This window comes from Triturus cristatus, chromosome 11, assembly GCF_964204655.1.
Source record: "Triturus cristatus chromosome 11, aTriCri1.1, whole genome shotgun sequence".
NCBI classification, from domain to species: Eukaryota; Metazoa; Chordata; class Amphibia; order Caudata; family Salamandridae; genus Triturus; species Triturus cristatus.
Window position 1 is genome coordinate 1,178,759,259 of NC_140594.1, and position 25,095 is coordinate 1,178,784,353.

General features: G+C 48.9%; 1 protein-coding gene across 1 annotated transcript in view; it reads left to right on the forward strand.

The window, feature by feature from the left end:
- Positions 1-25,095, forward strand: part of BCL6 (BCL6 transcription repressor) — a 157,842-nt gene that overhangs the window by 38,986 nt on the left and 93,761 nt on the right. Inside the window, exon 2 of the mRNA XM_085635898.1 lies at positions 18,811-18,958. The gene's annotated coding sequence lies outside the window, so the exon portion shown is untranslated. The remainder of the gene's footprint in view (positions 1-18,810; positions 18,959-25,095) is intronic.

The window sequence follows — 25,095 nt, forward strand, 5'->3', positions numbered from 1 at the left end:
TATTTATGTTTTGGCTTTAAAACAAATAAAAGGCATTGTCATTTACAATGTCAGTAGCATTAAGTCGCATAAAAGCAGTGTGGGGAGTGCAGCAGTGTGTGGAGTGCAGCAGTGTGTGGCGTGCAGCAGTGTGCGGCGTGCAGCAGTGTGCGGCGTGCAGCAGTGTGAGGCGTGCAGCAGTGTGAGGCGTGCAGCAGTGTGTGGCATGCAGCAGTGTGTGGCGTGCAGCAGTGTGTGGCGGGCAGCAGTGTGCGACGAGCAGCAGTGTGTGGCGTGCAGCAGTGTTTTGTGTAGCAGTGTGAGGCATGCAGCACTGTGTGGCGTGCAGCGGCGTGCAGCAGTGTGCTGCGTGCAGCAGTGTGCTGCGTGCAGCAGTGTCGTGCAGCATGCAGCAGTGAGTAATGCAGCAGTGTGCAGAAGTGTGTGGCATGCAGCAGTGTTCGGCGTGAAGCAGTGTGTGCCATGCAGCAGTGTGTGGCGTGCAGCAGTGTTTCATGTAGCATTGTGCGGCGTGCAGCAGTGTGTGGCGTGCAGCAGTGTGTTGCATGCAGCAGTGTGTGGCGTGCAGCAGTGTGTGGCGTGCAGCAGTCTTTTGTGTAGCAGTGTGCGGCGTGCAGCAGTGTGCGGCGTGCAGCAGTGTGCGGCGTGCAGTAGTGTGCTGCGTGCAGCAGTGTGCGGCATGCAGCAGTGTGTGGCATGCAGCAGTGTGTGGCGTGCAGCGGCGTGCAGCAGTGTGTGGCGTGCAGCAGTGTGTGGCATGCAGCAGTGTGTGGCGTGTAGCAGTGTGCTGCATGCAGCAGTGTGAGGTGTGCAGCAGTGTGTGGCGTGCAGCAGTGTGCTGCATGCAGCAGTGTGCTGCGTGCAGCATGCAGCAGTGAGTAATGCAGTAGTGTGCAGCAGTGTGTGGTGTGCAGCAGTGTGCGGCATGCAGCAGTGTGTGCCATGCAGCAGTGTGTGGCATGCAGCAGTGTGTGGTGTGCAGCAGTGTGCAGCGTGCAGCAGTGTGTGGCATGCAGCAGTGTGCGGCATGCAGCAGTGTGTGGCGTGCAGCAGTGTGTGGTGTGCAGCAGTGTGAGGCGTGCAGCAGTGTGAGGCGTGCAGCAGTGTGTGGCATGCAGCAGTGTGCGGCGTGCAGCAGTGTGCGGCGTGCAGCAGTGTGAGGCATGCAGCAGTGTGAGGCGTGCAGCAGTGTGAGGCGTGCAGCAGTGTGCAGCATGCAGCAGTGTGTGGCGTGCAGCAGTGTGTGGCGTGCAGCAGTCTTTTGTGTAGCAGTGTGCGGCGTGCAGCAGTGTGCGGCGTGCAGCAGTGTGCGGCGTGCAGTAGTGTGCTGCGTGCAGCAGTGTGCGGCATGCAGCAGTGTGTGGCATGCAGCAGTGTGTGGCGTGCAGCGGCGTGCAGCAGTGTGTGGCGTGCAGCAGTGTGTGGCATGCAGCAGTGTGTGGCGTGTAGCAGTGTGCTGCATGCAGCAGTGTGAGGTGTGCAGCAGTGTGTGGCGTGCAGCAGTGTGCTGCATGCAGCAGTGTGCTGCGTGCAGCATGCAGCAGTGAGTAATGCAGTAGTGTGCAGCAGTGTGTGGTGTGCAGCAGTGTGCGGCATGCAGCAGTGTGTGCCATGCAGCAGTGTGTGGCATGCAGCAGTGTGTGGTGTGCAGCAGTGTGCAGCGTGCAGCAGTGTGTGGCGTGCAGCAGTGTGCGGCATGCAGCAGTGTGTGGCATGCAGCAGTGTGTGGTGTGCAGCAGTGTGAGGCGTGCAGCAGTGTGAGGCGTGCAGCAGTGTGTGGCATGCAGCAGTGTGCGGCGTGCAGCAGTGTGCGGCGTGCAGCAGTGTGAGGCATGCAGCAGTGTGAGGCGTGCAGCAGTGTGAGGCGTGCAGCAGTGTGCAGCATGCAGCAGTGTGTGGCGTGCAGCAGTGTGTGGCGTGCAGCAGTGTGCGATGAGCAGCAGTGTGTGGCGTGCAGCAGTATTTTGTGTAGCAGTGTGAGGCATGCAGCACTGTGTGGCATGCAGCGGCGTGCAGCAGTGTGCTGCGTGCAGCAGTGTGCTGCGTGCAGCAGTGTTGTGCAGCATGCAGCAGTGAGTAATGCAGCAGTGTGCAGCAGTGTGTGGCGTGCAGCAGTGTTCGGCGTGAAGCAGTGTGTGCCGTGCAGCAGTGTGTGGCGTGCAGCAGTGTTTCATGTAGTATTGTGCGGCGTGCAGCAGTGTGTGGCGTGCAGCAGTGTGTTGCGTGCAGCAGTGTTTGGCGTGCAGCAGTGTGTGGCGTGCAGCAGTGTTTTGTGTAGCAGTGTGCGGCGTTCAGCAGTGTGCGGCATGCAGCAGAGTACGGCGTGCAGTAGTGTGCTGCGTGCAGCAGTGTGCGGCATGCAGCTGTGTGTGGCATGCAGCAGTGTGTGGCGTGCAGCGGCGTGCAGCAGTGAGTGGCGTGCAGCAGTGTGCGGCGTGCAGCAGTGTGTGGCATGTAGCAGTGTGCTGCATGCAGCAGTGTGAGGCGTGCAGCAGTGTGTGGCGTGCAGCAGTGTGCTGCGTGCAGCAGTGTGCTGCGTGCAGCATGCAGCAGTGAGTAATGCAGTAGTGTGCAGCAGTGTGTGGTGTGCAGCAGTGTGCGGCGTGCAGCAGTGTGTGCCATGCAGCAGTGTATGGCATGCAGCAGTGTGTGGTGTGCAGCAGTGTGCAGCGTGCAGCAGTGTGTGGCATGCAGCAGTGTGCGGCATGCAGCTGTGTGTGGCGTGCAGCAGTGTGTGGTGTGCAGCAGTGTGAGGTGTGCAGCAGTGTGAGGCGTGCAGCAGTGTGTGGCGTGCAGCAGTGTTTCGTGTAGCAGTGTGCGGCATGCAGCAGTGTGCGGTGTGCAGCAGTGTGTGGCGTGCAGCAGTGTGTGGTGTGCAGCTGCATGCAGCAGTGTGTGGCGTGCAGCAGTGTGCGGCGTGCAGCAGTGTGAGGCGTGCAGCAGTGTGAGGCGTGCAGCAGTGTGCGGCATGCAGCAGTGTGAGGCGTGCAGCAGTGTGCAGCGTGCAGCAGTGTGTAATGCAGCAGTGTGTAATGCAGCAGTGTGCGCAGCAGTGTCTGGCATGCTATAGTGTGCGGTGTGCGGCAGTGTGTGGCGTGCAGCAGTGTGTGGCATGCAGCAGTGTGTGGCGTGGTTTGTAAACAACAAGAAAAGCGGACATCAAAGGAAGGGTGGGAGGGAACGAGCATATGGGGTGTGAGTTATAACGAAAGTTAATTGTTGTAAGAGGGGATGCAGGAAGTGAGGCCCAGCGCGCGCTGGCGAAAGCAGTCTGCTGCTTTGAAGTCCGATGCCAGATGCCAGCTTCGCGCTTGAATGCCTCACATGGACTGGCCATAAACCGCATTCTTAAGGTCTTGTGCCCCTTACTAAATCTCTCTGAATGCGTGAGGCGGCGCACGCGCAGGAAGTAGCTGGTGGCAAATGGAATGCGCGTGGTTGTGCGTGTAACCGCCACCTGATCCGCCTGGGAAGCCTTTGGGAGCATTTTCTGAAGCCCCTACATAAGTCTCGCTGTGCAATCGCTTACGCGATAGCCAGGCGACACCTAAAAAGGAAAAGATGGAAAACTTAAGACCTGACATCAACCCAGATTCGGAAGCACACTCATTTTCAAGCCAATATGCACACGGGATCATGCAAAATGCTGTTACCCACAGCACATCAAAGCCAAAATATGCTTGGCGGTGCTGCAGCGGCACCCCCGGCATATTTCTGCCTCTGACTGCTGCGCATCCGCCACTGGATCTCCGTCGGTTGCAGAGGTCCTGTGGTAGTCCAGCCGTCACACATGTAATACTGCAGGTGACCCGCTGTATGGCGGTGGTCGGCCCTCCACTGCAAGTACGGCGGTCCTATGGACCGCCGTACTCGTAATGAACCCCTAAGTATTTTGGCTTCATAGACACAATACAGTAGGAAAAAGGATTGCCCTGATACTGAAAATATTGCCAGTTTATTAATATTGTACAGTTAACAATCAATCAATCAATCAATAAATCGGGATTTTTAAAAAGCGACAAATCCCCCGTGAGGCACTAAAAAAGATTAAAGTGAGATCCAACTATAATATACATGAAGAATTGGGATTATAGGGACTCTCCTCCAAATAGTAAACACAATAAACCAGAGAAAGGATTTATTGTGAAACATACATATCTCACGTTTATTAGCCAGTGGAGGAGGGATAGGGGAGGACTTCTACTGACAATTATGTATCTCCAGTTCATAAATGCAGTACAGGAATGAGAGCGAAGGGACTTCAGTGACATCTATCACACGTTTAAAAATATTATACAGGGGGGGAGTGCATATTTCTATGTACACTCAAGGAGTAAATGGGCGTACTTTAGAGCAACATCAAAAAAGCTCATTAACAGATGTGGAGTAGAAAAGGGAGAAATGTTAGGCGTTTAAATGCCTCAGGATATTAATAAGGTAAAAGTGCGAGGGGATTTACTGTCACATTTAAATACCACAGCTTAATAAATAAAGTACAGGAGAGAGATTAGATGTCTGGAGCTATTTAAATATCTTAGTGATATAAATATAGTATGGAAGAGGGGCAAGCGATAAGATACCTCTGAATACTTAACCGATAAAAATAGAATGGGGGAGGAGAATGAGAGCCTAGAGACATTTAAACATTGGTGGGATGTGAACTCAGTAGGGGATTAGGAAAGATATTACGGCCTACTGAAATACTTCTGGTAATAGGTGGGTGATGAAGACATTATAGAACGAAAAATCAGAAAATGAACAATATGGTAGTCAGAGAGAAAGATGGCAAAGACAGATTTAAATGCCACTAAGGTATAAATATAGAAGAGGGTAACCAGAGATGAAAGAGAGACATTTAAACACATCGCGAGCCTAAACACAGAAAGAGAGTGTTAGGGCTGAGGAATAAACATATCCTCGAGTAACAAGAACAGAACACTGGGAAGAGGGCGACATTGGAGGTGAAACATCCCAAAGGTGTAAACACAGAAGAGGAAGAGATATGATAGACACGGTTAAGCGCCACAAACACTAGGGTGGGTAGGAGTAGAATGCTAGGCACACCTACATACTACAGAGGAGTGACGGGTACATTACAGAGGGTTTTAAATACCACCGTAGAACGAAAAAAGTAGATGGTGAAGCAGGAGATATGAGAAAAACATTTAAATATCCAAAGTCATAATATAGAACAGGAAGGAATAGGAAAATGTTTTAAAAAACCTCAACATATAATTAAAATGAAGAGAAGATATATCATAGAAGTATAGAAAGGTTTAAATACCACTGACGTACAAGTACGGTGTAAGGTGGGAAACATAAGAAAGCATATTAACACCAGAAGGGCATCAGTAGAACAGAGGAAGGGGGTGAGATGCGTGCGGCATGCATATAGATACACCGGGGGTACCCCTTTCGAAAGGCATGAGTAGAACAGAGGAAGGGGAGGAGATGCGTGCGGCATACATACAGATACACCGGGGGTACACCTTTAGAAAGGCGTGAGCAGAACAGAGGAAGGGGATTAGATGCGTGCGCCATACATATAGATACACCGGGGGTACACCTTTAGAAAGGCATGAGTAGAACAGAGGAAGGGGGTGAGATGCGTGAGGCATACATATAGATACACCGGGGGTACACCTTTAGAAAGGCATGAGTAGAACAGAGGAAGGGGATGAGATGCGTGCGGCATGCATATAGATACACCGGGGGTACCCCTTTCGAAAGGCATGAGTAGAACAGAGGAAGGGGAGGAGATGCGTGCGCCATACATATAGATACACCGGGGGTACACCTTTAGAAAGGCGTGAGCAGAACAGAGGAAGGGGATTAGATGCGTGCGCCATACATATAGATACACCGGGGGTACACCTTTAGAAAGGCATGAGTAGAACAGAGGAAGGGGGTGAGATGCGTGAGGCATACATATAGATACACCAGGGGTACACCTTAAGAAAGGCATGAGTAGAACAGAGGAAGGGGGTGAGATCCGTGAGGCATGCATACAGATACACCGGGGGTACACCTTAAGAAAAACATGAGTAGAACAGAGGAAGGGGATGAGATGCGTGAGGCATACATATAGATACGCCGGGGGTACACCTTTAGAAAGGCATGAATAGAACAGAGGAATGGGATAAGATGCGTGAGGCATACATATAGATACACAGGGGGTACACCTTTAGAAAGGCATGAGTAGAACAGAGGAAGGGGATGAGATGCGTGCGGCATACATATAGATACACAGGGGGTACACCTTTAGAAAGGCATGAGTAGAACAGAGGAAGGGGAGGAGATGCGTGCGGCATACATATAGATACGCCGGGGGTACACCTTAAGAAAGGCATGAGTAGAACAGAGGAAGAGGATGAGATGCGTGCGGCATACATATAGATGCACCGGGGGTACACCTTTAGAAAGGCATGAGTAGAACAGAGGAATGGGATGAGATGCGTGAGGCATACATATAGATACACAGGGGGTACACCTTTAGAAAGGCATGAGTAGAACAGAGGAAGGGGATGGGATGCGTGAGGCATACATATAGATACGCCGGGGGTACACCTTTAGAAAGGCATGAGTAGTACAGAGGAAGGAGGTGAGATGCGTGAGGCATACATACAGATACACCAGGGGTACACCTTTAGAAAGGCATGAGTAGAACAGAGGAAGGGGGTGAGATGCGTGCGACATACATACAGATACACCAGGGGTACACCTTAAGAAAGGCATGAGTAGAACAGAGGAAGGGGTGAGATGCGTGCGGCATACATACAGATACACCAGGGGTACACCTTTAGAAAGGCATGAGTAGAACAGAGGAAGGGGGTGAGATGCGTGAGGCATACATATAGATACACCAGGGGTACTCCTTTAGAAAGGCGTGAGTAGAACAGAGGAAGGGGATGAGATGCGTGCGGCATACATATAGATACGCCGGGGGTACACCTTAAGAAAAACATGAGTAGAACAGAGGAAGGGGATGAGATGCGTGCGGCATGCATACAGATACACCGGGGGTACACCTTAAGAAAAACATGAGTAGAACAGAGGAAGGGGATGAGATGCGTGCGGCATGCATATAGATACACCGGGGGTACACCTTTAGAAAGGCATGAGTAGAACAGAGGAAGGGGATGAGATGCGTGCGGCATACATATAGATACACCGGGGGTACTCCTTTAGAAAGGCGTGAGTAGAACAGAGGAAGGGGATGAGATGCGTGCGGCATGCATACAGATACACCGGGGGTACACATTTAGAAAGGCATGAGTAGAATAGAGGAAGGGGGTGAGATGCGTGCAGCATACATATAGATGCACCAGGGGTACACCTTTAGAAAGGCGTGAGTAGAACAGAGGAAGGGGATGAGATGCGTGCGGCATGCATACAGATACACCGGGAGTTACACCTTTAGAAAGGCATGAGTAGAACAGAGGAAGGGGGTGAGATGTGTGAGGCATACATATAGATACACCGGGGGTACACCTTAAGAAAGGCATGAGTAGAACAGAGGAAGGGGATGAGATGCGTGCGGCATGCATACAGATACACCGGGGGTACACCTTTAGAAAGGCATGAGTAGAACAGAGGAAGGGGGTGAGATGTGTGAGGGATACATATAGATACACCGGGGGTACACCTTTAGAAAGGCATGAGTAGAACAGAGGAAGGGGATGAGATGCGTGCGGCATACATATAGATACACCGGGGGTACACCTTTAGAAAGGCGTGAGTAGAACAGAGGAAGGGGATGAGATGCTTGCGGCATGCATACAGATACACCGGGGGTACACCTTAAGAAAGGCATGAGTAGAACAGAGGAAGAGGATGAGATGCGTGCGGCATACATATAGATGCACCGGGGGTACACCTTAAGAAAGGTGTGAGTAGAACAGAGGAAGGGGATGAGATGCGTGCGGCATGCATACAGATACACCGGGGGTACACCTTTAGAAAGGCATGAGTAGAACAGAGGAAGGGGGTGAGATGCGTGCGGCATGCATACAGATACACCGGGGGTACACCTTTAGAAAGGCATGAGTAGAACAGAGGAAGGGGGTGAGATGCGTGAGGCATACATATAGATACACCAGGGGTACACCTTAAGAAAAACATGAGTAGAACAGAGGAAGGGGTGAGATGCGTGCGGCATACATATAGATACACCAGGGGTACACCTTAAGCAAAACATGAGTAGAACAGAGGAAGGGGATGAGATGCGTGAGGCATGCATACAGATATACCGGGGGTACACCTTAAGAAAGGCATGAGTAGAACAGAGGAAGGGGGTGAGATGCGTCAGGCATGCATACAGATACACCGGGGGTACACCTTAAGAAAAACATCAGTACGACAGAGGAAGGGGATGAGATGCGTGCGGCATGCATATAGATACACCGGGGATACACCTTTAGAAAGGCATGAGTAGAACAGAGGAAGAGGATGAGATGCGTGCGGCATACATATAGATACACCGGGGGTACACCTTAAGAAAGGCATGAGTAGAACAAAGGAAGGGGATGAGATGCGTGCGGCATACATATAGATGCACCAGGGGTACACCTTTAGAAAGGCGTGAGTAGAACAGAGGAAGGGGATGAGATGCGTGCGGCATGCATACAGATACACCGGGGGTTACACCTTTAGAAAGGCATGAGTAGAACAGAGGAAAGGGGTGAGATGTGTGAGGCATACATATAGATACACCGGGGGTACACCTTAAGAAAGGCATGAGTAGAACAGAGGAAGGGGATGAGATGCGTGCGGCATGCATACAGATACACCGGGGGTACACCTTTAGAAAGGCGTGAGCAGAACCGAGGAAGGGGATGAGATGCGTGCGGCATGCATACAGATACACCGAGGGTACACCTTTAGAAAGGCATGAGTAGAACAGAGGAAGGGGGGTGAGATGTGTGAGGCATACATATAGATACACCGGGGGTACACCTTAAGAAAGGCATGAGTAGAACAGAGGAAGGGGATGAGATGCGTGCGGCATACATACAGATACACCGGGGGTACACCTTTAGAAAGGCATGAGTAGAACAGAGGAAGGGGTGTTTGCTAGTAGCCCGGTGGCAGTGGGCTGGCTGGTAAAACGCTTGGATAACAGGTCGCGATCTCCTCGCTCTCCGCCTCCGCTGATTACTAGCGCAGGCGATGTTCACTAGTACTGCATTTTTACTGCTACTAACTCGTTTTTAAAGTTTGTGCAGGTTTCTTACCTTTATTGGGGTTTCAGAGTTGGGTTGCCAGGGCGGGTTGGCGTATTTGCGGGCTCTTAGCAGCAACGGGCGCCATCTTAGATCGGGCTGCCTTCCTTCCCAGCCCTGCCCCTCCTCCACCGCCCCGCCCCTACTTAAGAGCTTGGACTTGTTCTCCTCTCGTGTTTGCTAGTAGCCCGGTGGCAGTGGGCTGGCTGGTATAACGCTTGGATAACTGGTCGCGATCTCCTCGCTCTCCGCCTCCGCCGATTACGAGCGCAGGCGATGTTCACTAGTACTGCATTTTTACTGCTATTAACTCGTTTTTAAAGTTTGTGCAGGTTTCTTACCTTTATTGGGGTTTCAGAGTTGGGTTGCCAGGGCGGGTTGGCGTATTTGCGGGCTCTTAGCAGCAACGGGCGCCATCTTAGATCGGGCTGCCTTCCTTCCCAGCCCTGCCCCTCCTCCACCGCCCCGCCCCTACTTAAGAGCTTGGACTTGTTCTCCTCTCGTGTTTGCTAGTAGCCCGGTGGCAGTGGGCTGGCTGGTATAACGCTTGGATAACTGGTCGCGATCTCCTCGCTCTCCGCCTCCGCCGATTACTAGCACAGGCGATGTTCACTAGTACTGCATTTTTACTGCTACTAACTCGTTTTTAAAGTTTGTGCAGGTTTCTTACCTTTATTGGGGTTTCAGAGTTGGGTTGCCAGGGCGGGTTGGCATATTTGCGGGCTCTTAGCAGCAACGGGCGCCATCTTAGATCGGGCTGCCTTCCTTCCCAGCCCTGCCACTCCTCCACCGCCCCGCCCCTACTTAACCGTGCAGTATGTGTCAGCGCAGCGGACGAGCGCAGCGGGCGCGACGTAGGCGCGCCGGAGTTGCGCTAGAGTTAAGCCCGTCTGCGCCCGTCCGCGGCCGACCGGGGCTAGGGGCACGAAAGGCTGCCCGTTTACTTACGTACTCGTCAGCACTACTACTCTCCTATTGGGTCTCTGGAGCGGTTGACCCCCTGATCAGTACCCACCTGAGACAGCTTGATCTATACTCCCCCCCCCTCACTGCCCTCCCATCATTGGTCCACACTTAGTTCCTTCACCCAAAACACCATCCTCTATTCTCTTGCCCCCATCAGCTCCCCCAGCGCCAACGTGCAATACCTCAGCAATACTCTTAAATACTAGGTCCGCGGTTAGTCATCAATACGAGTTATTTGACTATATTGACACTCATAACCCAGACCTTATATTTTTAACTGAGACCTGGTTCAAGGCTGACTCCCTGCCCAACGTGTTAGCCGCGCTGCCTCCTTCATACTCTGTCATTCGAGCTGATCGGCCTGAGGGCAAACGGGGTGGTGGAGTCGCCTTAATAGCCCGGACTGACTTCAGCTTCCAGATTCTCCCTTCCCTACCCATTCCTGAGGTAGACTACCTTGTAGCTCGTTCAACCTTCCACCAGGTACCACTCACTTTTGTTTTAATTTACCGCCCTCCCCAGCCTACCCCATCCTTCCTTCCTAGCATTCAGGCTCTCTTAGCCACCCTGGTGGTTAACAACTCATCGGTACTAGTTCTAGGGGACCTAAACTTTTGGCCCAATGAACCTGCTGAGAGCCCTCAATCCAAAGAATTTACAGACTTTATGATTTCTTTAAACTTCTTACTGCTCACTCATGGCTCTACACATACACACGGTCACATGTTGGATCAAATCTGGGCATTAAACATTCCATCTACATCCCCCATAATTTCCCCGTGCTCTTGGTCCGACCATTTTATCATTTCCTTTTCCCTGGCACTGACCGCGTTGGTCAAACCTCCACTTCCCAAAAACACCTGGGTCAGGAAATGGGGAAAAACGGATATGCCCACTTTTTGTTCAACCCTGGCCAAAACCGCTCCCGATCTTGCAGACCTTACTGCTACCTCTCAACTGGTCGCCATCGACAACTGGCTGACTTTGGCGGGTGACGAATTCGCCCCCCTGAGGCGACTCACTGTTAAGCGGGCCCATGCAGCCAATCGATGGTTTACTTTAAAACTAAAAGAACAGAAACTAGCAGCTAGAAGAGCCGAGCGAGCCTGGAGGAAAAACTATAGTCCAGAGCTAAAGACAATGTATCTGTCTGTTCTAAAAACTTATAAAAAGGGCATTCTTGCGGCTAAAACTGAGTTCTACACCAGCAGGATTATGGCAGCTGAGTCTCGCTCAAAGGAAATGTTTGCCACGGTCCATGAACTAGCATTATCCAGTAGAACCACGGCCACCATCCCCCCCTCTCAGTCCCTCTGTAACTCGCTCAATGAGTTTTTTATTGACAAAGTAGCCAAAATTAAACTTAACATTCCCCCACCCTCCCTCACATTTGTCATTCCCTCCCCCCCGCCCACTGTCCCTAAACTCAATCTCATTCCACTACTAACTGAGGACACATTCTTCCCATTACTTCACCGTGTCAAATCTGGTTCTCCCTTAGATTTCGCCCCAGCCCATATCCTTAGGGAAATTTATTTAACCTCCCCCACTCCCCCTCTTACCCTCCTTAATGACTCGTTAAGGAAAGGAAATGTCCCTGGCTTACACAAATCAGCGGTTGTAGTACCTATTATTAAAAAACCTGACGCTGATCCTTCCTCCCCCTCCAATTATCGTCCCATATCCCTACTGCCTTATCTAGCAAAAATTCTGGAAACTCATGTCACAACTACCCAAAGTACTCATGTATAAATCAATCACTGTCTTTGTTCTCGTCAAGCCGGTTTCCGCCCATTGCACTCCACCGAGAAAGTGGTCATCTCGGTAATGGATGCGCTACGTGAAGGCATCGATACCAACCTTCCGCAAGCCTTGATCTTATTAGACCTGTCCGCCGCCTTTGATACGGTGGACCACTGCATTCTCCTCAATCGTGCCAGGGCGGCGGGCATAGAAGGCCTAGCCTTCTCGTGGATTGAGTCCTTCCTCACAGGGATGGCCCAAGCTGTCCATCTGGCCAACTTCACCGCGGACTCTCGTAAGGTGGAATGCGGGGTTCCTCAAGGCTCATCACTTTCCCCCCTCTTATTTAATTTATACATCCACCCCCTCATTTTTTCGTTACAGCAGATGGAGGTCACGGTGTTTAATTACGCCGATGATCTCCAGTTATTTTTAATCTTTCTAATTCCCCTTCATCTGCCCCCAATGTTCAGACAGTTATGACATTCATTCAGGACTGGATGAACTGCAACCACCTCAAACTCAATCCGGACAAGACTGAGTTAGTCCTGACCGGAGGTGGTTGCAGTCCATGGACCTCTTCCCACTGGCCCCTGTCACTTGGTGTTCCCCCTCTTCCCGTCCCTAAGGTCAAAACTCTCGGGATTTTTCTTAACTCACAACTCTCTATCCACTCACAAGTTGGTTCAGTGGTTTCTGCTTGTTTTTTTTCACTAAGGCTAATTAGGAAAGTATCCCGTTTTTTTTCCCTTTCTGCCTTAAAAATTATTGTGTTGGCCATGGTACTGTCGCGAGTTGACTATGGTAATATCATCTATAATGGAGCCCCTGCCTATGCGATCTATCGCTTGCAGCTCATTCAGAATCAAGCGGCTCGTTTGATTTATGGCTTACCCAAATACCATCGTGCCACTCCCCTGCTCAAAGCCTTGCATTGGCTCCCGGTGAGGGAACGTGTTCTTTTTAAACTCGGTTGCCTCACCTTTCAGGCCAGATCGGGCACAGCCCCCGAGTTTATATGCTCTGCCATAAAACCGTACCTTCCAGGTCGCGAACTCCGCTCTGCCTACAAGGCTCTCCTGACCACTCCTCGCTTCAAGAAACAGAAATCTGGCTGAGCGAAATTTGCTGTTCTCGCCCCGCTCTTCTGGAACTCTCTTCCTGCCGCTCTCCGTATTTCTCCCTCATACATGCAATTTCGGAAAGACCTCAAAACCCTGTTATTTGAGCAAGCCTACATTGTCTAGCCTTCTACTGCCGACTGCTACTGCATCACTTAAAGCGCCATGAAACCGCATGGTATAAGTGCCCTCAATAAATGTTTTTAAATTCAAATTCAAATTCAAATTCGAAGGGGATGAGATGCGTGAGGCATACATATAGATACACCAGGGGTACACCTTTAGAAAGGCATGAGTAGAACAGAGGAAGGGGATGAGATGCGTGCGGCATGCATACAGATACAACGGGGGTACACCTTTAGAAAGGCGTGAGTAGAACAGAGGAAGGGGATGAGATGCTTGCGGCATGCATACAGATACACCGGGGGTACACCTTAAGAAAGGCATGAGTAGAACAGAGGAAGGGGATGAGATGCGTGCGGCATACATATAGATGCACCGGGGGTACACCTTTAGAAAGGCGTGAGTAGAACAGAGGAAGGGGATGAGATGCGTGCGGCATGCATACAGATACACCAGGGGTACACCTTTAGAAAGGCATGAGTAGAACAGAGGAAGGGGGTGAGATGCGTGAGGCATACATATAGATACACCAGGGGTACACCTTAAGAAAGGCATGAGTAGAACAGAGGAAGGGGGTGAGATGCGTGAGGCATGCATACAGATATACCGGGGGTACACCTTAAGAAAAACATGAGTAGAACAGAGGAAGGGGATGAGATGCGTGAGGCATACATATAGATACACCAGGGGTACACCTTAAGAAAGGCATGAGTAGAACAGAGGAAGGGGGTGAGATGCGTGAGGCATGCATATAGATACACCGGGGGTACACCTTTAGAAAGGCATGAGTAGAACAGAGGAAGGGGGTGAGATGCGTGAGGCATATATATAGATACACCAGGGGTACACCTTAAGAAAGGCATGAGTAGAACAGAGGAAGGGGGTGAGATGCGTGAGGCATGCATACAGATACACCGGGGGTACACCTTTAGAAAGGCATGAGTAGAACAGAGGAAGGGGGTGAGATGCGTGAGGCATACATATAGATACACCAGGGGTACACATTTAGAAAGGCATGAGTAGAACAGAGGAAGGGATGAGATGCGTGCGGCATACATATAGATACACCAGGGGTACACCTTTAGAAAGGCATGAGTAGAACAGAGGAAGGGGGTGAGATGCGTGAGGCATACATATAGATACACCAGGGGTACACCTTAAGAAAGGCATGAGTAGAACAGAGGAAGGGGGTGAGATGCGTGAGGCATACATATAGATACACCAGGGGTACACCTTTAGAAAGGCATGAGTAGAACAGAGGAAGGGGGTGAGATGCGTGCGGCATACATATAGATACACCAGGGGTACACCTTTAGAAAGGCATGAGTAGAACAGAGGAAGGGGGTGAGATGCGTGCGGCATACATATAGATACACCAGGGGTACACCTTTAGAAAGGCATGAGTAGAACAGAGGAAGGGGTGAGATGCGTGAGGCATACATATAGATACACCAGGGGTACACCTTTAGAAAGGCATGAGTAGAACAGAGGAAGGGGATGAGATGCGTGCGGCATGCATACAGATACAACGGGGGTACACCTTTAGAAAGGCATGAGTAGAACAGAGGAAGGGGGTGAGATGCGTGCGGCATACATATAGATACACCAGGGGTACAGCTTTAGAAAGGCATGAGTAGAACAGAGGAAGGGGTGAGATGCGTGCGGCATACATATAGATACACCAGGGGTACACCTTAAGAAAGGCATGAGTAGAACAGAGGAAGGGGATGAGATGCGTGCGGCATGCATATAGATACACCGGGGGTACACCTTTAGAAAGGCGTGAGCAGAACAGAGGAAGGGGATGAGATGCGTGCGGCATACATATAGATACACCGGGGGTACACCTTTAGAAAGGCATGAGTAGAATAGAGGAAGGGGGTGAGATGCGTGCGGCATAAATATAGATGTACCAGGGGTACACCTTTAGAAAGGCGTGAGTAGAACAGAGGAAGGGGATGAGATGTGTGAAGCATACATATAGATACACCAGGGGTACACCTTTAGAAAGGCGTGAGTAGAACAGAGGAAGGGGATGAGATGCGTGCGGCATGCATACTGATACACCAGGGGTACACCTTTAGAAAGGCATGAGTAGAACAGAGGAAGGGGGTGAGGTGTGTGCGGCATACATATAGATACACCAGGGGTACACCTTTAGAAAGGCATGAGTAGAACAGAGGAAGGGGATGAGATGCGTGCGGCATACACATAGATGCACCAGGGGTACACCTTTAGAAAGGCATCAGTAGAATAGAGGAAGGGGATGAGATGCGTGCGGCATACATATAGATGCACCAGGGGTACACCTTAAGAAAGGCATGAGTAGAACAGAGGAAGGGGGTGAGATGCGTGCGGCATACATATAGATGCACCGGGGGTACACCTTTAGAAAGGCATGAGTAGAACAGAGGAAGGGGATGAGATACGTGCGGCATACATATAGATACACCGGGGGTACACCTTTAGAAAGGCATGAGTAGAATAGAGGAAGGGGGTGAGATGCGTGCGGCATAAATATAGATGTACCAGGGGTACACCTTTAGAAAGGCGTGAGTAGAACAGAGGAAGGGGATGAGATGTGTGAGGCATACATATAGATACACCAGGGGTACACCTTTAGAAAGGCGTGAGTAGAACAGAGGAAGGGGATGAGATGCGTGCGGCATGCATACTGATACACCAGGGGTACACCTTTAGAAAGGCATGAGTAGTACAGAGGAAGGGGGTGAGATGCGTGCGGCATGCATACAGATACACCGGGGGTACACCTTTAGAAAGGCATGAGTAGAACAGAGGAAGGGGGTGAGGTGTGTGCGGCATACATATAGATACACCAGGGGTACACCTTTAGAAAGGCATGAGTAGAACAGAGGAAGGGGATGAGATGCGTGCGGCATACATATAGATACACCAGGGGTACACCTTAAGAAAGGCATGAGTAGAACAGAGGAAGGGGGTGAGATGCGTGCGGCATACATATAGATGCACCGGGGGTACACCTTTAGAAAGGCATGAGTAGAACAGAGGAAGGGGGTGAGATGCGTGAGGCATACATATAGATGCACCAGGGGTACACCTTTAGAAAGGCATGAGTAGAACAGAGGAAGGGGATGAGATGCGTGCGGCATACATATAGATACACCAGGGGTACACCTTTAGAAAGGCGTGAGTAGAACAGAGGAAGGGGATGAGATGCGTGCGGCATGCATACAGATACACCGGGGGTACACCTTTAGAAAGGCATGAGTAGAACAGAGGAAGGGGATGAGATGCGTGCGGCATACATATAGATGCACCAGGGGTACACCTTTAGAAAGGCATGAGTAGAATAGAGGAAGGGGATGAGATGCGTGCGGCATGCATACAGATACACCGGGGGTACACCTTTAGAAAGGCATGAGTAGAACAGAGGAAGGGGGTGAGATGCGTGAGGCATACATATAGATGCACCAGGGGTACACCTTTAGAAAGGCATGAGTAGAACAGAGGAAGGGGATGAGATGCGTGCGGCATACATATAGATACACCAGGGGTACACCTTTAGAAAGTCGTGAGTAGAACAGAGGAAGGGGATGAGATGCGTGCGGCATACATATAGATACACCAGGGGTACACCTTTAGAAAGGCGTGAGTAGAACAGAGGAAGGGGATGAGATGCGTGCGGCATGCATACAGATACACCGGGGGTACACCTTTAGAAAGGCATGAGTAGAACAGAGGAAGGGGATGAGATGCGTGCGGCATACATATAGATGCACCAGGGGTACACCTTTAGAAAGGCATGAGTAGAATAGAGGAAGGGGATGAGATGCGTGCGGCATGCATACAGATACACCGGGGGTACACCTTTAGAAAGGCATGAGTAGAACAGAGGAAGGGGGTGAGATGCGTGAGGCATACATATAGATGCACCAGGGGTACACCTTTAGAAAGGCATGAGTAGAACAGAGGAAGGGGATGAGATGTGTGAGGCATACATATAGATACACCGGGGGTACACCTTAAGAAAGGCGTGAGTAGAACAGAGGAAGGGGATGAGATGCTTGCGGCATGCATACAGATACACCGGGGGTACACCTTTAGAAAGGCATGAGTAGAACAGAGGAAGGGGATGAGATGCGTGCGGCATACATATAGATACGCCGGGGGTACACCTTAAGAAAAACATGAGTAGAACAGAGGAAGGGGATGAGATGCGTGCGGCATGCATACAGATACACCGGGGGTACACCTTAAGAAAGGCATGAGTAGAACAGAGGAAGAGGATGAGATGCGTGAGGCATGCATATAGATACACCAGGGGTACACCTTTAGAAAGGCGTGAGTAGAACAGAGGAAGGGGATGAGATGCGTGCGGCATGCATACAGATACACCGGGGGTACACCTTTAGAAATGCATGAGTAGAACAGAGGAAGGGGATGAGATGCGTGCGGCATACATATAGATGCACCAGGGGTACACCTTTAGAAAGGCATGAGTAGAATAGAGGAAGGGGATGAGATGCGTGCGGCATGCATACAGATACACCGGGGGTACACCTTTAGAAAGGCATGAGTAGAACAGAGGAAGGGGATGAGATGCGTGCGGCATGCATACAGATACACCGGGGGTACACCTTTAGAAAGGCGTGAGTAGAACAGAGGAAGGGGATGAGATGCTTGCGGCATGCATACAGATACTCCGGGGGTACACCTTAAGAAAGGCATGAGTAGAACAGAGGAAGGGGGTGAGATGCGTGAGGCATACATACAGATACACCAGGGGTACACCTTCAGAAGGGGAGAGATAGTGATAGCAGCCACGTTCTTGGGTGTGAGTTTAGTGGCACAGCTACTACACTCCATTTTCAGGGTATATTTATGGGATTAGGGGATGTTTTCGACTATGGCTGACATCAGAGTTATCTTCGTGGGAACTGGGCGAGTGGCAGTTGGTTCTCCAGTCCAGCGGCATTACTACCTTGATTAAGGCTTCCAGTTTTCCGTCTTTACTGATTTTTAAAGATAAATACAGACAGAACACAATGTGTTTCTTGTCTGTATTTATTTGTAAAAGCAGAAAAATACTGAAAATGGTGCTTCTTTTAAGAGACTTAAGCTGTCTCTCGTGAATTCTAGACAACAGCTGAGCAGCTAGACATCATGAAGACTTAAAAACAGCTTGAGATTTCCTTAAATACTGTCCTATGTTAACATGTATTTGTAGTAAAATGCTAATTTGCTAAAACGACTGGCATCCATGGATGAGTGCATAGACAACAAAATAAATATGGATAAACACCAGTGATATGGACAACAAAATAAATATGGATAAATACAGACGGAAATGTTAAAAAAAAGAAACACCATCAACCCGGGAGCCCTATCCATGATGAACATAAAACACGAACTGTTTTCTGAGGCGATTGCACCACAGAAATCCGGTGTTTACAGATTTCAGCAGCGCATGCATATAGAGTAACTCAAGGGTCAGCCATCTTTACGTAGGCCAACCCTCCCCAACCCTGTATATGAATTTGAATGTGTACATATTTGGTAAGGATTTAGGTTTCTCAAACAAATATTATGGAATTTGTGGAAAAACTTTTGATGGTACAAGGTTTAATTAGTCTATTGTTTTTGCTTTCTTACAGTTTCCTATTTTTAGCACTTGTTTGACATAATGCAGAAACAAAAAGAAGAAAAAAAGAAAACAGAAAGCGAAGAAGAAGCTGCGGCATTCCAGGACTACGACTGGCAGAGGGATGGCCGGTGGGCAGGAGAACTGGACTGTGGCTGCAGGTATGATGCAACGAATGAATGTTGGAGGTAAGGGTGAAACCCCAGAAAAACCTCAGCGTGAAAGTCCGATTGCAAAACACGGCTCATACACAAGCCATTCTGATCCTGAGCCCCTACAGAAGCAGAACCCTCTAAACCAACTAAAGGGCACTGCAGTGCTTGTGAAATCATTCCCATGCCAGGCCTGCTGTGAAAGCAAGCGATAGCAGGGATAAAGGATGTCTTTAAAGCGATGATATTATTAAAAGTACAGAAAACAAACAGACGTGAGCATCGCCCTTCTGCAGACCTGTTACCTTGCTCCAACGGAGCTCCATAAAAATCTTAACCATGCACCTTATCTCTGTCTGTATATCTTTCAATCTGTCTGGCGGGCTGGGCTGTCTGTCTGTCTGTAGATCTTAACTATTTCTTTACCTGCATGTCTTACTGAGATGTGTGTCTTTATTCACTAAACAATGAAAGGAAAGTTAGCATTTGCTAATGAAAAAACAATTAAAAATGCCCCTAAAATTCCAACTGCCTGTAGAACAGCCTGGTCGCCAACGAAGGGGGCCGTGGCCCCCAGTACCTGCCACCTGACGCTGGAGTTCTGCAGGGCCAGTCACTGTGGCACAGTCTGCTGTCAGTACTGATGGGACATGTCTTGTCGTCTGTGAGGTCATGTCTTGTCGTCTGTGAGGTCATGTCTTGTCTTCTGTGAGGTCATGTCTTGTCCTCTGTGAGGTCATGTCTTGTCGTCTGTGAGGTCATGTCTTGTCTTCTGTGAGGCCATGTCTTGTCTTCTGTGAGGTCATGTCTTGTCCTCTGTGAGGTCATGTCTTGTCTTCTGTGAGGTCATGTCTTGTCGTCTGTGAGGTGATGTCTTGTCTTCTGTGAGGTCATGTCTTGTCCTCTGTGAGGTCATGTCTTGTCCTCTGTGAGGTCATGTCTTGTCCTCTGTGAGGTCATGTCTTGTCCTCTGTGAGGTCATGTCTTGTCCTCTGTGAGGTCATGTCTTGTCCTCTGTGAGGTCATGTCTTGTCGTCTGTGAGGTCATGTCTTGTCGTCTGTGAGGTCATGTCTTGTCCTCTGTGAGGTCATGTCTTGCATCTGCGACTCCAAGTGCGAAGTAATGGGGGCTGCACTGGGGGAGTCATGGGTCACTGCTCATCATAGCAGGCAAATGTCACTGTTTTTTTAGGTTTTGCAGCACAAACATATCAAGACATAGTAAGACATTTTGAGGGCAATTTCAGTGTTTTTAATGACAAAGATTTTTCTCTTCTGAGCGAAATAACAGATCTTCCTTGAAAGAGCTATTTTCGATGAATTCTCTTGGTTCTTGAACGCCATGCTTCGGCCATGGCAGGAATGTGGGTGCAGGCTCTGGTCTTGGATGGATGCCAAGAGGCATGACCTCAATGTAGCCTTGGGTCCAACATGCGCCTATATCTTCATGTCAAGTTTGGGGGGATTCTTTTAGGTATTTCTTACTACAGTCAAGAGCAATGTTTCCTTTGAGATGTAAAATGGGAAATGTTTCTTTTAGTTTGCCGCAAAATTACTTTGCCAACAGGTCTAATCTGGAGGAAGAAACGAAACTAAGCTGGACCCATGAGAGTCTCTGATGATTAGTGTAAGAGCGACAAACTTATATATGCAAATCAGAAAGGCCTTTTCTCATGAAAATGGCAATTTAATCATAACTACAGAGATGCTGTTTGTGACTCTGGAATACATTTGATTGGCCCTCTGTAGGTCTACCTATATCTTTCCGCGCATCTTGCAAACATTTTTCAATGTATATATTTACCTCTGCATTTGACTTTCAATACACGTGTCTATCTACAATATTTACAACCAGCATTAAGAATCTTGTGCTCTAGAGGAGACCGTGAGTAACATGTTTGGGAAGTGCCAATCTGGTCATCGTAGGAAAAAACAATCGCACAACAAACGAATTCTGCTTACACAACAGATTGAGAATCAATATATCTTTAATAATGGTTTTAAAAGCAATATTTCATACAAACTAAAACATGTACAATAAAATGTCATATTTTTTTCAAAAAGATACATTTCTTGCCACCCATATTGAAATGTCCGTAAGAGGATATACCAGCTGTAGCAAAGTCTATGGGTGCGCGCGGCCTCCGAATAGACCCAAAAGGCACCACGGCAACCAGGGGGGAGGGGGGAACCCGCGTGTCTGTGCCCATCACATCTGCCCTACCAACCCTGAACTCATATCGCTGCCAGTTTCTTCCTCTACTGTCTGCAATCTTGTGTTGAGGGACAGCCTGCACACTTGTGATAGGTTGTTTGAAGCCGCACTGGCGATACCACGAGGTTGAGGGTTCCTTATATAAGTAACAAATGATAAAAAATATAGAGATATTATGAACTTCTAATTTGTTTAAATCGTTTTCACTCCACCAACATAAAGGGCACCAGTCCATTTCATTCAACCTTAAACTGGTTCAGTAAGAACTTTTCCCAGTGTTTGTGGTTTCATTGTGTAGGCGTTATGGGTGATTTCCTTTTTGCCCAATGTTTGTATTTTAAATGCAAGTCTACTGTTTGAAAGCAGTAGAATCTTTATTAACCCTGGCTTGTGCACGTGATTCAATGTGTTTGTTTTAAATTCCACATCCATTTGTTTTAGTCCGATGTTTGTTTTTCTCCAATATACTGTTCACTAGGATTGTACACAGTGGCCTTCCTACTCTCCCCCCACCAGGTTGTATTTACACGTAGCCGGTCCTTTAATGTTTACTGATGGCCATATGTTTATGATAGGTAGAAGCATTACACTCACCACATTAATTATTTGACGTCAAGTTAATTTAACACCGATTTTAATTCAACTTCGTTAGTTTTATAAAAATATATACAATTGTTTTTTTATTCTTTCAGTTATATCAATAATTTGCCTCAAATCATTCTTTAGTAAAAAAAAAGCAGGGGGTTTCTCTTCAAAGAGGCCCAGTTTTCTTTTTTTAAGATCGTTATGGAACTATAATAAGTCAGATCGTTTTAATATAATGCCATTTGCCTTATTCTGTTTTATTCCCAGTGGTTTGTAGATGGTGGGTCGGGTTTGTTTTTATGGTATTTTTAGTCCATATTTTTATAAGGCATATCATTTCTGTTCATGCTTTGACACTTTTTGCTTATATTTGGTTTAGAATACCGAATTAGAAACAGATTTGTATGCAAGTCAGTAATTCTCATTTTTTCATGTAAATGTTTGAGTCAAGCACAGCCTTGTTATGGTGCACAATTTTCTCACCATTCATTTTGCGCAGTGTTCCAAGAATGCGAGTTCAGGTTACGCTTTGTTCCACATTTATTTTTAGTTGGAGTCGTGTACTCACTTAGGGCCAGCTGTTTCTTCTGGTCGCTCATCCTCACTCTGATTTATCTTGGATGTGTCCCATTCTTCTTAGAGCCTTGAATGTATGGGATTCCACTGGAGTTTTGCTCCACTTTTCCTTGACTGTCGTTGATTAGTCATGTCTCTTCACGGCTACATTGGTATTGCTGCGGATGTTGATGCGGGTCTTGTTTTTAAAAGGTTTGTTTTACCTACCATACTGTGAATGGTTTAATGTATGTTTCATAATCAAGAGAGTAAACTTCTTTGGTCGGCTTTGATGTCTCACTTTTGGGCACAGTAATTCTGCTCCACATTGAGATGATGAAGCTACCGTTCAGCGCTCAAGAGCTTGCTTTTGGGAACATGTCTTAGGCCACCGTCTGCAGGAGGCACACCACACAATCTGGTACTGGCCTCGGTTCAAAGTTGGGCTCTTAACATTAACAATAATGTTTTTATATGGCAATCCTAAATTACAGGTGTAATAGTGTACACTTTACCGGGCTTGCAATGATGGAAGGCGGCTTCGGCCTTGTTTGGGATTGATTAAACTTGTGACTTGCAGCTCCCCGCAATGAACTATCAGCTCGCTCAGCCACTGCTGGCCTGGAGGGGACTAGCCTTGGCCCACAGCCCGTTGGGGAGGATGACCTTGGGGTTCTGGTCTTGGGGCACAGGTCATTGGGTGGGACCATCTTTTGGGTCCTAGCTGTGGACCTTTTGGGACTGGTCGTGGTACCCAGACTTATAATTATGTGCAAAGCGAAATCAATAAATCCAGCTGTGGCTCAGATCCATGCAGCTCCCACCTTACCCCACCTCAGTCTCAGTCATCTGCCCCCACACTATCACTCCCACCTCAGTCTCAGTCATCTGCCCCCACACTATCACTCCTACCTCAGTCTCAGTCATCTGCCCCCACACTATCACTCCCACCTCAGTCTCAGTCCTCTGCCCCCACACTATCACTCCCACCTCAGTCTCAGTCATCTGCCCCCACACTATCACTCCCACCTCAGTCTCAGTCATCTGCCCCCACACTATCACTCCCACCTCAGTCTCAGTCATCTGCCCCCACACTATCACTCCCACCTCAGTCTCAGTCATCTGCCCCCACACTATCACTCCCACCTCAGTCTCAGTCAGCAGCCCCCACACTATCACTCCCACCTCAGTCTCAGTCAGCAGCCCCCACACTATCACTCCCACCTCAGTCTCAGTCAGCAGCCCCCACACTATCACTCCCACCTCAGTCTCAGTCATTTGCCCCCACACTATCACTCCTACCTCAGTCTCAGTCATCTGCCCCCACACTATCACTCCCACCTCAGTCTCAGTCAGCAGCCCCCACACTATCACTCCCACCTCAGTCTCAGTCATCTGCCCCCACACTATCACTCCTACCTCAGTCTCAGTCATCTGCCCCCACACTATCACTCCCACCTCAGTCTCAGTCAGCAGCCCCCACACTATCACTCCCACCTCAGTCTCAGTCATCTGCCCCCACACTATCACTCCCACCTCAGTCTCAGTCATCTGCCCCCACACTATCACTCCCACCTCAGTCTCAGTCAGCAGCCCCCACACTATCACTCCCACCTCAGTCTCAGTCATCTGCCCCCACACTATCACTCCCACCTCAGTCTCAGTCATCTGCCCCCACACTATCACTCCCACCTCAGTCTCAGTCATCTGCCCCCACACTATCACTCCCACCTCAGTCTCAGTCATCTGCCCCCACACTATCACTCCCACCTCAGTCTCAGTCATCTGCCCCCACACTATCACTCCCACCTCAGTCTCAGTCCTCTGCCCCCACACTATCACTCCCACCTCAGTCTCAGTCAGCAGCCCCCACACTATCACTCCCACCTCAGTCTCAGTCATCTGCCCCCACACTATCACTCCCACCTCAGTCTCAGTCATCTGCCCCCACACTGTCACTGGGTGTTGAAATCATCATAAGTGAGACGCAGCCGCTAAAAATCACATGCACTCCATGTAGAGCAGTCGACTCCTGTTTCTTGATTCTAACATTAAATATCTAACATCATATTAAACATAGTGTTCAAATACAAAACACGTGGACTTATTACATGAAATGCGGTCTCCTTAATAGAGACGGACATCTAAATTCAATCAATGTCCAGTGTTAGGGATGGACGGGGCGTACGCAAAGTTACCATTTGGTACGCCATTTATGTGACACAATAAAAGCAAGATTTAAAGGCCTGTTTACAGAAAACGAGCAGTCGGAAGGATACAGTAAATAAGACGTGGGCAAGGGAAGGGACGAACTCAAGCCGGACAGCCTGAAACAAATAAAGCCGGCAAATGTGAGTTACAACCCACAAAGACAATGGACAGCAATGGACGGAAAGCATTCCTAGGCCAACTTTCTGGAGGTCTCCAAGATGTCAGACTGCTGTTCTGCATCCTACGCTTCGACCACAAAACATTCTCCCATGTTCATTTAGATGGTTTTTTTTTACATGTATTACCCTCTTATCCTTCTGCGACCTGAATCCACAAATAATTTACAAATTAACGGTCAAGAATTACATAAAACTACCTCTTTGAAACACATCTAAAACAATGAAACAGACGTATGCAAAACTTCATGATAAGCTGTTCAGGAGATTTCGTTACAGTAGCCAGGTTTTTAAGAGACTTAAAATGAAAAAGCTTCTATTTTCAACCCCCTGTCATTAATTTCCCCTCCCGGACAGATATGTATGAATATGCACATAACAAAAACTAAGCTGAAAGTGATAAG